Raw genomic sequence first — 15,791 nt, forward strand, 5'->3', positions numbered from 1 at the left:
AAGTCAGGTCTGATCACATTTGAATGCTTCATTCTTCTTCAAATTCTGTGTTTCCTTGCTCTTTTTCCCTTAGGAAAGTAGAGGTTTTAAGACTAGAAATGTCTAATATCTGAGATATTAACAGCCAGCTCTCCATTATTAAGACTCACCAATGGATTAACTAAGTTAAAATATTTAATATTTTTAGCATTGTTATTATTGCTGTTATTCCTTTTTGTAGTATGTCAGTGAATTGTAGTTGCACTGTTCTGATAGAGCAAAGATTATTACAAACTAAAATCTGTTACAGAAATGCTGTCTATAAAATTAAAGTATTACATACTCTAAAGTAGCTGTAGGTTACACTATGCCTTTGCTATCTTCAGTAGCTCTCTGTTTTGTAATTTTAACCAGATAGCTCTTGAGAAATCTCTGAGACACTGTCTGTGAAGCAATTAAAAAACAATTCAAAAGGTATTTGGAAGTTTTTCTCTCTTTTTAGAAGTCCTGTCTCTTCATAAGAGATCAGATACAGTAAGTTTGAAAATTATTTACCTTCTAAACAAAACATCTTTACTTGTAAACCACATACATTGAGGCTTGTTAGGGCTCAGCTGTTTTTGTAGTAGCCTTTACAAAGAATCTTTACGAAGAAAAGTCTCTGTCTTGAAGTGACAGCCAGATGTTTCTTATTGTCCTCTTCAGTCTACTGTCTTTTTCATTCGTTTATAATAGGCTGGCAAAATTAAAGAATGCCTCTAATGCATGTCAGGTCATTTACACGAATAAATACAGGGTTGGATATTTCTTCTTTTTTTTTTGGTGTAAACTGGTCTCTTTGTTTAAGCTACCCTGTAATTGATCCTTTGTTAGATTGTTCTTTATTGCTGTTCATTCACCTTACATATGAATTTCAATGTCAAATGAAACAGATAAGCTCTTTTAAATTGAAGTCTCAAAATGTTTAACTTCATTCTTGTGTAGACAGTGGGAATTTGGAGGTGTTGGACTAAATTGAATACAGTTATTCATCACAATTAACGAGTCTTGGAACACCTTATTACAGTAAATTCAGTACAGTAAATTCCAATATCATAGTTAAATCTCAGCTTTCTTTTATGGACTGATATTTTAGATCATCTTCATTTGCTGGACTGTTTTTTAAAGTATTTATTGGAACCTTTTACAAGCTTTACTTTGCCATGTGTTGATCCTGTACGAACATTGGTGCATGCTCTCTTGGAAATTCAGTGTATCATCTAGTTGCATACTATTAAAAGTAATTATGAATATTTGAAAAAGGTTTTAGCATTAGTTCATTAGCTCCTGTTCATTCAGCTCATATTACACTCAAGTTAACACTAATGGAAGAATGTAAAAAAGATCTTGTTTCTCCCTTCCCCTGTTTTGTGCCAACACTTAATTTGCCCCTCCAAAAAATAATTATAGATAACCTGCAGTCTCTCTTTCATATTTAAAAAAAAAAAAAGTTAGCAACAAATGAATGAAAGATTAGAAATATTTTTGCCTGTGGGGTTCTTCTCTGTGACTGGAAAATATGAAATAGTGTAAGGAATAATTCAGTTTGGAGTTTATGAAGAAATAAATGTGAGGCTGAATGAAGCAAAGCAGCTGAGGGAGCTTCTCCAGAGGCGCACCAGAGGACAAGGGACAGAACAGCTTTATCTGGATCTCAGTCACATTACAGAACCAATTACTTCAGTTCTGTTCAGTAAGGAAAGCTATTTCTCTTCTGATTGGAAAAGTGCTTTCTTGGCCATTGCTTCTTTAAGCTAGATAAATTCAGTAAATTAGGTAAAAAATAAATAAAAATATTGAGAATCTTTGCACTTGTGCCAGTTAGAGCCCTTTCTTCCTGCAATGTGTTTGTTTGTGAATTCCACATCTCTCTTGAGGGAGGCAGATTTTTTCCTAAAATCACTGAGTAATATACACATTTTCAACCGTTAGTAGGAGTTTCTGTTGCTTGTAGAATTCAGAAATACAAGAGGGAACTGTAATCTGTGTAGTATAAGGTTTAAAGGCAAGGATTACCATTTGGAAAGTACTCTCATGCTCAGGAAGGGAAGAGTAGGAACCCTCCCTGGAGGTGCTGGCTGCCTTCAGGACTGCAGGAATGGCAGGTGATGGCCTCATTTGCCAGCTCCAGTGGTCGCTCATACAGGGCTTAAGCTCAAAGAATTGGACTTATCACATTTCAAGCTCATATTCATTGAAGGTTTTCTACATGAAAATGTGTTTTATTGCTGTTTGTCGATGCTTATGGCTGTTAGGAGAGGGGAAGTGGTACACTTGATTTGACCACAGAAAGCTGCAATGAGGAGTCCGAGCAGGTGCTCAAGTGTTGTTACCAGTGTTGGAGCAGAATGGTGTGCTTTCCTGTGCCATGCTTTTTTCTGTGCCTATGTATTGAATTAGACAAGTGGTTCAAAGAATATTTTACTAGAGATCCTGTATAGACTCAATATTTTCAGTAGTCAGATTTAAGATGGTAATTTTTTTTTTCTGAATAATCATAGAATTATAGAATATGCTGAGTTGGAAGGTACCCATCAGGATCATCGAGTCCAACTCCTGGCCCTATGCAGGACACCCCAAGAATCACACCATGTGCCTGAGAGCATTGTCCAAAGGCTTCTTGAACTCACACAGGCTTGGTGCTGTGACCACTTCCCTGGGGAGCCTGTTCCAGTGCTCAACCACCCTATGGGTGAAAAACCTTTTCCTGATATCCAACCTAAACTTCCCCTGACTCAGCTTCAGGCTATTTCCTCAAGTTCCGTCACTGGTCATGAGAGTGAAGAGATCAGTACCTGCCCCTCTACTTCCCCCTGTGAGGATGTTGAAGACCCCAATGAGGTCTGCCCTCAGTCTCCTCCTCTCCAGGCTGAACAGACAGAGTGACCTGAGCCGCTCCTCATGAGGCTTCCCCTCCAGGCCCTTCACCATCCTTGTGGCCCTCCTTTGGACACTCTGTAATAGCTTTGTATCTGTCTTATATTGTGGTGCCCCAAACTGCACACAATATTCAAGGTGAGGTCAGCCTAGTCTAGAGCAGGACATGGTTGACCCTCCTGGCTGCCAGGGCACTACTGACTCCTATTCAACTTGCCATCAACCAGGACCCCCAGGTCCCTTACTGCTCTCCGGCATCTCATTTCCTAGCTTTTTCTGCCATATAAGTTCAGACAGAGATAATATCATGTCATCATGTTATGTCTGCTCTGAAGTTCCTGGCTTTGCAAGATATTTTCTTATTCATTAAGACTGTTTTGATAGATAGACTTATCATTCTTCAAGGATAGCAGTGCTGTTTTCTCAAGATGTTATTTCACGTTTTAAGGAAAACATTCTGAAATAGTTTGCTAGAACATCTAATAGCTTGCTAGTTCATCTAAGTAGTTTATATTGAGAAGTGAATGATTTTTTTTAAATTTAGGCTAGTGCCTAAATTTAGTATTTCTTTGTGCTAGAGCACATATGTGAGTGTATTTCAGCAAGAGGCTCTTATATGTGTTCCTCTTCATTCTTGCAGCACTTTCTCAATGCTGGTTTGAATCTTCATGTCTTATGGGGAGCAGCTGTAGTGCCAGAGTCAGCATGGCTGTGCAAATCCTGAAATCTTATGGCATTCTCTTCTCATACCTTCTTTGTGAACCTGACTTCCTTTGAAGCATGTGCTAACAATGACTGCAAAATATTTTAATGGATAGATAAGGGTTATTCTTCAACATGGGGGCCAAAGAATTGGTTTGTCCATTTTTTGGTCCAAAAATCTGCATGTAATTGCCTCTGCAGGGAGATTCAGGAACTGTATGTGAAAAATCCAGATTATAGTTTTAAAGTTAACCCTGCCTTTGGAAGCACCTATCATAAATTACTTGATCTTCAGAGAAAGATAAGCTCTTGCTAAAGTGTGCTGTGGACTACATTCACAATCTTTTGAAGTGAAGAGGTTAGTATGGCAAAACATGTTTATTTCCTTCATATAATATCAGAAATACCCATTAGGTTTCATTCTGATTTGTATAAATATACAGAGTTTTATTTAAATGTATAAAAATTCACTAACATAAAATTTCCCATTATTATTTTAGCAATGTAATGTAATCCTCCTGGAATGCTTCTTTTGAAAATTAAACTATTCTTTAAGCTTTATGCTTCCATTTAAACAGGATAAATGAGACCTTTCATAATCTCATGTAGCCACCTGTTTAAATAGAACACTGGGGATTGTCTACCCTTGAAATGCGGTAAAACGGAGTAAATCCATTGCATATTTTTTGACTGTCTCTTTATTCATGCTCCTACACTGCAATAAGTTTCTGGGAATGATAGCTGTTCATTATCTTGCAAAGCGAACAAGCCACTCTTAGAATTTAGATGGTGCATTATTTCCCACTTCACACAAATAAATTATATAAATAGCCAGTGATTTAATATTTTAAAGGAATTGAAAATCAGTAACATGAAAAATCTGTAATCTAAAAGGGAGTATTGCAAAAATATAGTAGATAATTAAAAATTGGAGAGACTCATCATACCACTCCCAGACAGTAATTTTCTGCTGCCAATGTTTTGGTTGATTAGCTGTGAATATAAATGCAAAAATTATGTACACATCATATATGAATATGCGCAATAAACTCATATTATTCAAGGTGCAAAGCTACATATAGCAAACCAGATCATCTAAATTACATACTGAAACTGTGTTCACCTACACTGGTATACTAGCATCTCTTCATAATCTTCATTTTCACAAAAAGTGAATTGGGAATGTTTACTATAACAATCTGTCATGATAATAACATACATAATCTCTACAAATAAGGTAACCTGTCTCCAAAAGTCAGGACACATATTTTGAAAGCTAAAACCTTGAACACCGTTAACATGCTATTCTGTTACTATTTGAAGTTAGAGTGAAGCCAAAATGTAGCTTGTCAACTTAATAGGCAGGTAAAAAAAAAAAGTACCTTCACTGTGTCATAAGTAGGGAATAGCCAGGGGAGTTATTGAATACTGTAGTGTTGAAACCTGTAGTCAGAATAAATAGGTGACCCTTATGCATTTGACAAACTAGCTCTCTTTCAAGTGGTATATTTAAGAAGTTACTTGGAGATTAGGAAAAAGAATGTTGTGAAATATGCAATGAAAACAAATTTATACTTTCTAAAAAAATTTATATTGATAATTTATTAATTTAGGTTATATTTATGTGACATCTGTTTAAAATTGCCTAATTTATTCTTCTATTAATTTAGGAATGAATAACAAAAAATTTCAGGGCTTCATAACGCATGTGATTGATTACAGTGATATCTCTGCCTTGTATATAATTTTCTTAAAGGTGAAGACTTTTCTGGTGGCACCTTATGATAGTCATAAAACTTAGAGGGCAAGAAAGAATTGCTGTCATAGGTTATTCTTGTATATAAAATGTGCCATTGGAGTATTCATTCTTCAGCTTGTATCTAAGAGTCTCAAAACTTTATAAGTCAACTGGTACTCCTGTATTGCAGTCTTTTTATTATACCTGAAATAAATATTTAATGTATATAAATATAGGTAATTATGTAAAATAACCAATATTATGAAATATATAATGCATGCTTAACGTAGACATGTCAACTGTGTCTTCCTGAAGAATTAACCTGGCCTAATAGTATCTGAACTGATTGAGGTATTGAGTTAGCACCATGGAGAAGTTTGTTTACAGTGATAATTTCTACTAACCTGACTTTGTACGTACAACGCTGAAATGTGGCTGTCAAGTTTTTCAGTATGGATTAAGGTAATTATCCAACTGTAATTCAGATTAAGTCTTTAATGAGGATAAATCTAAAGAAACTGTATTAGAGTTGTCCTCAGTTTATGCTACAGTTATGAACAGAAATAGGATATTGCACTTCTTTAGCAAGCTGGTCAGTATGAGGCAACTTGTATGTGACTTTGGTGTGTGTGATTTATGCCTGTATGTATCTTAGAATTAGTACCTCCATCTTGCTGCAACCAAGTAAGTTCCTTTTACCTAGCATATTCTCCCAGGTGCTTGGAACCCATTGAGACCTAGTGCCAAGTAATGATGAGACAATTTTCTATGGCTAATTTTTAATTGGTGGCATTTTTCTGTGTGTAAGGGTTATTTTTTACTGTAGTAATAAATCATCTATTTTTAAAAATGTGTCTTTGAGAAAGTAAGTAATGGTCTTACCTCTTAAATGCTTCTCTTGGCTAACTTTTTTTAATATGTGAAAAGTTTTATAATGGAAAGAAATGTCAATTATCTGGAGTAGTAGCATTTTGAACATAGAGCAGTGGTACAGTCACCAGTGGAAAGGTAGATTTTGAAGAGTAAAACAGACTATGTAACACATGGAAATATGTCTTCCTTTTAGCCTTTCCTCAGTTGAGTTCACTGTTTCCATTTGTTCAGTAATTGGAAGTACTAAAAGATGAAGACTTCTCAGATATTTATGCATCTTATGCTTAATTTTTATGATCACCACGCTGAGTTGTCTTGGAGGCAGTAAACCACTGCAGCCCTCAGACTGTACTCGGCTGTGAGAGGCACCATTTGGATGGGTAGATTCTTTTTTCCAGTCTTCTGAGTAAAGTGATAAACTCTATAACTAATAACAGAAATGCAAACTTTCCAGTGATGAAATAGGACATGAAAGGAAAAGTTTCTACTTTTTTCCTCTTTAATTTGGAGCAGAGAGTGTGCCTGTATCGCTGCCACCTGCCCAGGATTGGTCCCTGCAGTATATTTTTGAAAATGCAGATAAACATCAAGATTTTCTATTTATGCCCATTCAACTTTATGGGAAAATTATATGTTCTTTAGAAAGTGAAAAATGGGAAGAGAGAAGGAGATTTAGTCAAAAGCCTGTGCATTAAATGGCTATCCTCACCTTTTGTTTGATGTTTATTTTGTCCACATGTATTTACAAGTGTAAATACTTGTAAAAACTTCCATGTTGAAGAGAAGTTTTGTCACCTATAATGAGTTAACACTATTCTGCATTTTATGAGGCTACCTGAGGGACAGAATGTAAAATGGGAGAGTCAGGGAGAGAGAAAAATGAATGAAGGCACACAGCTTCTCCCCTGCTGAGTGTTTAAAACTGCAGTGAAATTATTGAAATTATTTTTTCCAGTAGACATTAAAAAAATGCATGGAGGGGATATAGTTCTTTTTGTTCACTGTTCTAAGTTTTTATAAATCCCTCCTTAAAGTATTAAACTTCTTGTAAGTTTCTGTAAAGCTTCCTGACAGCAGCAGTTGACATAAAATTACACAGACAGAGTTAAGTTCTCATTTGTAGAAAGCTCTTGGCTTGTACAATGGTGATAACAGGTGAAGGATACAGTTAATTTTTTCATACACCTTTGACTGACTTGTTTCTGAATGTTAATTTCTTTATTATGGGGCCATATTTAGTATTTTCAAACCAATAAGCACCTTGTAATAATACCATTTTTCAAATTATGCTGCCACTGAGAATTTTTGTATTTGCATGTAGAATTTTCATCAATCCAGAGACTATAAGGAGAGAATATTTGGACAACAGTTAGCTTCTTCATTAGAAAAAGGACCATCATTTGCAAGTCCAATAGAGATTTTACTGTTGCAAGTCCTTCTGTGTCACTGAAAGACTGAAAGTCTTCATTTTGTGAAGCTATAAAGTTTCCATTTTTAGCACAGAAGAGCTGCAAAGTAATGAAAAGTCTCAAAGCAGCATGCTGAAAATTAAATTTCTTAAGTTACTTTTCTGAAGTAGCCCTAGTAAGAGAAATATTTCAAAATCAGATTTTTTTTTTTATTATTATATAGGTATACATTTCCAAATCTAATTTTAGGCTATCAAACCTGACAATACATATGTAAGTATGTATGTATACATTCATAAACATATGTTTTCCTGTATTTTAAGTTTATTATTGGACCAAGGCTAAATACCTGAAATGTTTGTGTGTGTGCTCTTTACTTCTCCCTGGACTCATGGCAGTTCTACACACAACTAAATTCTCATATGAGAACTGGAATTAATTTTTGAAGTTGTTTCTCACCTTTATAAGATCTATAAATTTGTAATGAATAGCATTAAGTCACCGTTGATGGCAGAAACTCCACTGTGTCTGCTCCACTGAGAAACCTTGAACTCCTTCTGGGTTTCTAAATAGTACACTACCAAACTGTCCTGTCCCAGTGTAATTTTGCATAGAGGACTAAGTTACTCTAAATTGACCTAATGATAAGAACAAAGGCAACCATCAGAAAATTTAATCACTGAGGCTAGAATATTTGCCAGATTTGCTCCAAGTGTCACTTATGTCATCTTAGAGTCTAGTACCAGAGCTGTAGCCATTACCCTCATTCTGGGAAACTGATCCCGACTTAAGTCATCAGGCTTTGCTCCAGACTGTGCCATCAACATTGAGGGTCAGTTTGTTTTTGGTGTCAAATACTGATTGATTCTAAAACCGTGATTCAAAATTGACAAGCAGAAAAATTCTATTTACACCATTGATTTTAATGTGTGTTGGGTAAGCCAAGCCAAACATCCAGTCTCCCTTTTGGTAAAGCATTTTTAGTCTTCAGTGTGCTTGCAAAGCATTTATTTTAAACTCAAAGTTTCTTTTAGTTGACCTGAAGACCAAATAATCCAGTACATGTGTATTGAGATGATTTATATACCTTAGTACTTTAAGTATTAAGTTTCTTTAAGTTTCTTGAATTTTAAGGGGTTTAATGTGTCAGAATATTCAGTTAAAGTGTGTGTCAAGATGCATTTGTCTGGACATAAGTATTCAGTTTAAAGGTGTAAAAACATTTTGAAAGAGGTTTTTACTAGTTAAACGAAATTATCAGAAATGTGCTCAGTACATGTAAATATTTAGACTTTTATTTTTTCAACTTCATATATTTATATAAACACAAGTGGGAGATGTAAGTTTGACTTCAGGCAGAGGAAGGACTGAATCCAGTTTCCCTTTTCCTGTGTGAGCACACTTGTGTATATGTCTCAATAAGCATGAGACAACCTTTTATGTATATAGTTCTGTTCTCCACAGTTACAGCACATATACTGTTCTTAAAAGCAGAATTATTTTTCTGAAAATTGCAACTATTTTCTTAAATTAAATTTTAAATGGATTGTTTCAGAAACTAATCTCTAGCAGGGTTTTTGTTCTTTAATGACTTAATTGAGAGTACAATACAGTTTCCTCACGCTTTGCACATAACAAGGTCTCATTGTGTCTTTTTACTGAATTCAACAAGCTACCTAATGGAATGTTTTTTGCTGCCTCCACTCTCCTCTGTAATGCTGCTGACCGTTCCAATGCTATGGGAAGTCAACCTGCTACCTTGAGGGAGGCAATGACATGATTGTGAAGCAGCAAATATTTTCACTAAGGGTGAATAAAGTGTTCCCAAATAGTCAAACCAGTAGTAGGCAGATAAAATTCTAGGTGCATAAAAGTGAAACAATGTATGCGAGGGAGTGTTCTGAACTGATTGTTACCATTCAAAAACAGAACTTCTGGGTTTACAGATAATAAACCTTTAGTAATGCTAGTTTAATTACTTGTGGAAGTCAAGAAAAGTCCTAGAATATGCCTGCATTATTAGAAAAGTGATAGAGAAGAAAACAGTGCATTGTTGCTGCAGTCTAATCCAAGATGAATTCTGGGTGCAGTTCTAGATTGTCACCTCTCCCTCTGTAAACACAGTAATGCAGCAGAACAGAAGAAGGTCTAGAGAGATGCAGCCAAAATGATCAGTGGAACAACTTTTGTACAGGTAACAAGTGGACAAAAGACTCTTCACATTGTAAGGGAGGGCAGTGCGATGAAGCACGTAAAATCATGAACAGCATAGAGGACACAAGTCGGGAGGATTTAGGGGACACCCACTGAATACAGTGCAGAGCAGGGTCAAAAGCAACAGAAGAAATTTACTCTTCCCACAACACAGAGCTGTGAAGCTGCTTGCCTCAGAATAATGTGGATGCCAAAATTTTCATGAGTTCAAGAAGCAAGCAGACAAATTAATGGAAAATGAAGCTATTAGGTATGAAGACAACATGTATCATTTTCTCAATTCCAGAAGCCAAAAAACTCCAGGCAGGAATTTTAGTAGAAACATCAACATATGCCATCTCTTTCCTTAAGCTCTTTCCTGTGTTTCTGCTTCAGATGGTAACATGGTTCTGTAATATTACTGTATGTCAAGTGTATATATTAAACTGAGAGGAAAAATAGGAAAAGAATGTACAGGTCTAACTTTACTGAAGATACTGGGCAGCTTATCAGTGGAGAGGCAGAAATATGACATTTCATTCAGGAGTAGTAACAAAATTAATAGTATACCCTAAAATATAAATATAAAATATTGAATGCTAAATTATTAGGTTTCAGACTTTGCAATATATTTTGCTTAAAATATTTTTTAGACTAGAGCTTAATAATATATAGGTCAGTTGGGCTGACAGAGAGTTTAAATGGTTTCCAAGAGATGATTGTAGGCTGTCAGACCAGAAATCCATGAACCAAGAATTCACTTCAGAGAGCACAGGAGTTGTTCCAGTTTGTAGAATCAAAGCTTTCTTTCTAAGAGTATCCATGCATAAGCTTTCAAAATTTTTTATTGGAAGAGCCTTTAGAATTAGGATTTCTAAAAGATTAGAATCAGAATCTAGATCTCCAGCCTGTTCAGTGTTGAGATACTGAACCCACACAAATCTCTTGGTTACATGGTGTTCAACATCTTAAAAAATTCAAGGGTGTTTGTGTTAACTCACAAATTCCTAAAAGTTTGTGTTTTTTCCCCAGTGGAAGTAGGTGGAATTCTTGGATTAAGTATGGAAAGGTATGAAAGAGACAGGTAGTAAGAATGTTGGACCAGACTCTCCATAAAAGACAGTGACCATTGTCAGGTATTGAAGAACAGGTTGTGATAGGTTCAAAGCATCCTTCCCTTCTGTATGCTTCCAGATCCTGGTATTACACGTTAGACATTTTGTCTTAGTTCTGTGGAATCCTGTTCTCTTTTTAGTTCAGTTCTGTCCTGTTGCCACTTGATCTCAAATTATTCTGATGCATAAATCAGAATAAATTCCACCACATGTTTTTATCTTGTTTAGATGAGTAAATTTCTATCAGAATTTGAGTGACATGAACTTGCTGGAGTCATTCTTCATGTTGGGAATGTTGTCTTTCATCTAATGATTCTGGGGGTGGATCTGGATGGGGGAGCAGTGAGTGGGTACCTGCTGCCATCTTCCTTCTGTTAGTACCCAGGTCACTTGTCTTTTTGGAGATTCACCAATTATAGTATATCTTATGGAAACAGTGAGTCCTGTAGTCTTTCATCCCTACAATATGAGTGTTTGCCTTGAATTTCCTGGGTTTGCTGATTTTAAATCAAAGAACTAACAACTTTTTTCCTTTTAAATATCATGTTTGAATTTGACTAGACATATGTATCATAGTTTCCTAGCTGTATTCAACTGGCAAAATAATATATATGTCTTTTTTAGCTCTTTAATCGCTACTTCCATTTGAACATGTTTCTTTTTTAATTAGAATTGCACAACATCATACATCTGCTGTGCATCTAGGACTGTAAAAATTCAGAAAGCAGAGCTCGTTTTCTGCATTTCATTTTGCAGTCATTTGCTCTTAGAGCAATGAAAGCTTCAACTAGAGATAGTCATTTATTCTTTAAGAATCAGGATGATGTATCAAGAAAGTGATCAACAGGAGAATAAGTAATGTATTTTTCATGTATTTTTAATTACTATTTCATAATTATATCAGATGTTATATAGTAACTATATAAAAATTGGGTTTTATAGGATAGTCTCCATTGTCATTTGTAATACATTTGTTGAGGCTTTCTATTAATCTTTGAAAGTAAAGCTGAAATTAATAATTAAACTTTAATAATTTAAACTTTTTTGCTAAGGTTGCGTGCTATACATTGAATGGAATAGGCCCGTATGTGTGTGATAAGTCGTATGTGCTTGTCTGGAGACCTATTTTCAGTGGTTTACAGCCATGGTTTGTGATCTGAGTCTGACTTAGCTTTTACAGCTGAAGATAAGATACCCTTCAGTGGTCTGCTTCTTCTCCCCTGTGGCTGGTAGCCGTCCCTGGAGCGCTGGTGGCTGAGGGTGACGTAACCTCTCTAATTGTTCTGGCTTTTCACAGAGCAGTATCTCATCATGGAGACACTGACTGCTGGTGGTGCCAGTTTTCTGTGATCCAGGCTGAATGATTTTATTTAGTAGTCACTGCTTTTAAATTACATTAACTAAAATAACTGATACTGAAGTCTGAAATATTTGTAGTTACTTCACTAGGAAGCCATAACTGTTCCAAGTGAGGTTTTACATGTGGTTTTTATTTTTTATGTGGAATATTTAGCCAAATTAGAAGCCCCTTGGAGTCATCATTTATGTGTATTCAATTGAATTTCTTTCAGAGGTTGTAAGCAGTAGTCTCTACATATTGCTTTTGTATTGAGTATATTTCATTCTCCATACAAAAAGGTTTAATTAAATGTGTTCCTCCTAACTTCAGCAGTGGTGCCAGGCATTGAGCAAGGCTTGTGAGCTTCTTACGGTGGTGACTATTCCAAAGAAACATCAAGGATGAGAGGAGAAAACTCCCAAGATGATGTGCAGATAGGGAAGGTCTACGATTGGCTCTAGGACTGAACTGAAGAAGGGAGAGGGGGAGGATGGTTACCCCTGGAATTGGATCCCGCATGTCATAGTTCCAGGGTAACTTAAAAGTCTGCAAAGAGCTGTGAAACATGTAGCCAAAACCTGTCTGACCAAACGAAGGTAGCAACTTGCTACTCCTGCCCCTTAGTCTGGTAGGGCACCAGGAGCAAATTTGCATTGCTAAAGCTAAGCTTTGCAGCCGTGCAGGGATCAGTATGGTACCATGTAATGGGATTTAAATTTTAATTAGCTAAAAATATAGTAAATTACAGGGTTTGATTGTTTTTTTTAAACCATCATTTCTATTAAAGACTATTAATACATCCTTTGAAATCAAACACTTGACTTTGAAAGCTGAGCATTCAAAAAAAGTTGAAAAATGTCAAAATGAAGATTGTTCAAACTGTTTTAATTTGTCCCTTGCATGTATGCATAACGATAAGATCTTTAATTATGTGATCACATAATTTTTTCACAGGAGGAATGGTGTCCAGAGAATGAATCAGGGCTGTTTATTAAAGGAAGCTGTTGCCTCCAGAACCCTTGCCTTAATTGCTGGAAAGCGTAGTAATTTAAGTAGAGGGATGCAGGAATCAAAAGCACTCTCTCTAAGGTGTTTGAAAGCTTCCGTGAAAGACTAGATTTTATTCTCTGTCTTTCAAAGAGTTTTTATGTGATTCTGGAAGGTCACTTATTTGGAGGTGATCTCTATATGTTTCTAGTTGCTGTGGCACTTGTGCCAAAGTACCCGGCCTCTGGGCACAGCTGCATTTGGAATGAAAACAAGTGGGCTTTGAATATATGAAATGCTGTTTAAATGCAAAGTCCTCTGAAAAGTAAGACCTGAAGTGCCTTACACTGACGTGGCTATGCCAGGACTGCCAAAAGACTCCTCTGGTTTTTAAGTTGACAATTTCTTCTCTGTAAAGTGGAGATATCATCCTCATCCTGCTGCAGTTCAGTTAATTATATGTTTTGAAACATTTCTGCTGAACGCCATGTAAGGAAATTATATATAATATAGACTATATAATCATATAATTATACAATATATAGTTATAATATATTGTATATGAGCATATACAATATAATATATAATACGTAATCCCATTCTGGCTAACATCCTATTAGTGAAGCTTTGGGAACACTGCTGGCTGAAGGGAATAAAAAGAATGAGCAATCACTTTGCAATCTGAACAAATGAGATAGGATGCTACAAGTACTCAGTTCACTCTATAAAACTGAGCATTCTCTTCATATTTGCTATCACAGCACTAGATGAAGCAGGGATCCTGTGGTAGGAAAACAACATGTAATAATTTAGTTAGAGTTACATGTAGGTATATGAGTGTTTCCATCATTTTAAGTGCTCGACTTTCTACTGTGTTTGGAGGTGGTTTGCCTGGCCATCCCAAGTGTGCCAAGGCCTTTTAAATCCAGGTTTGGATTTTCCCCAAAGCTTTTTGTAAGAGGAAAACAGGAATTTTAGGGCCAGATTTCTTGCTGGTTTTATTGTGTTGCCTTGTTGACAATTGATTTTTAGTGGAAGGAACTGAAATCCCAAAGACCATTTGTTCCTTGCTTTTTATGGAGAAGGAGTTTTTAAGTTTTGCAGAGTTGGCACGAGTATAGTGAGAATGTATGATAATGTTTCAAGGTGAGGAGAGCCATAATGAATACATTATGTCTGTAATCACAAAATGTGTGATGTGGAAAAGATGGTTTTTTTCTCCATAAGTGTAATTCTTCTAGACAAACTTTTTGATTATGTTTTTGTTTTCCATAAAACCAATCCAAATATAATATAAGGGATTCCACTTAATTTCCCAAACTAAACAGGAAATTTATTTTTGAAAAACCAACTATTCATTATCTACATCACTGAAATCTGAACTTATGCCTATAAATTTTGATCCCTTATCTACTGATCTCCTCTACATGTGGCAAATGTAAATACATTTGTATTTTATATTAATAATCCTCTACATCTAAGCATCACAGTAAAACCCAGTCAAAACAAAAGGCTAAAATGATTTTTCCATTTCCTCCTGTTTTATGTCTGTTGTTACACTTTTTTTTAAAATTGCATTTACCATTTCTCAGGAAAATAAATTCATAAATCTCTTCTGCTTTGGTGAGTGAATACGTGTGTGCCTTCTATTTCACACAACATTCTGTTACAGCATCACTTACAGTAGCTATTTTACATTGCAAATTCAGTTACAGAAAATTAGTTGAATAACAATTTATCGATAGAAATGGACCAGATACTATTTTTAGGCAATTTGCCTTCATTTTTGGTTTTAGAAGATGTCAATACCATGAATAGTAGGGAGTTAGTACATTTTTCAAATAACACTATGTAAAATATGGAAACACTGAATGATTGTTTAAAATTCAAAAGACTCTTTTGTCATGCTCATGCATGTTCTAGATGAGCCATTTTTCTCCTGAATTGGAAGGAAATGAGATAGTAGCCTGTCAATTCATAATGTTACTCCCTTTTCCTGCTTACATGCATTTTTAAATGACTAAAATATCCACTTAAAAAGAGCTAGCTTCAGAAGAACAGGAGTCTAGTTTGCTATTTATCTACCTTAATAGGCAGTATTTCACATGAAAGAATCAGTCTGACTTCTCATGGGCTAACATTGACAGGATGCAGGTATCATAAAGTACTGTAATTATATGCCTCCCAGGTACAGTCCTGATAACCACTGAAGGAGTGCTGCAGCCAAGACAAGTCATGTTGGTTTGTTGATCTATAAATTTATTCTCTTTCTTAGACTGTATTTTGAAGCATTTCTATAAGAAGTTCAAACTTGGCAGTGAAGAAGTAATACCCATACAGATATAAATGTTTCATAGTTTAACTTCAGTGTGAGTAACAAGACATTTCAACAGATTTTGAAAGTAATTTTTTCTTAATACAGTTTACTTTAAGTTCCTTACATTTTAAATTGAAATGGCTGTCACTGGTCTTTTGTGCTTACAAATGAAGACTATTTTAATAATTATCTGCTCCCATATGACAGAAACTTATATATTGTC

The 15,791-nt window shown here is 35.4% G+C and overlaps 1 protein-coding gene across 1 annotated transcript in view; it reads left to right on the forward strand.

Annotated features, from left to right (window-relative positions):
- The window catches only part of ZEB1 (zinc finger E-box binding homeobox 1), a 120,425-nt gene that overhangs the window by 79,102 nt on the left and 25,532 nt on the right, over positions 1 to 15,791 (forward strand). The window lies entirely within an intron of this gene.

Source organism: Neopelma chrysocephalum, unplaced genomic scaffold (assembly GCF_003984885.1).
Source record: "Neopelma chrysocephalum unplaced genomic scaffold, ASM398488v2 Primary Assembly neopelma1_72, whole genome shotgun sequence".
Classification (NCBI taxonomy): Eukaryota; Metazoa; Chordata; class Aves; order Passeriformes; family Pipridae; genus Neopelma; species Neopelma chrysocephalum.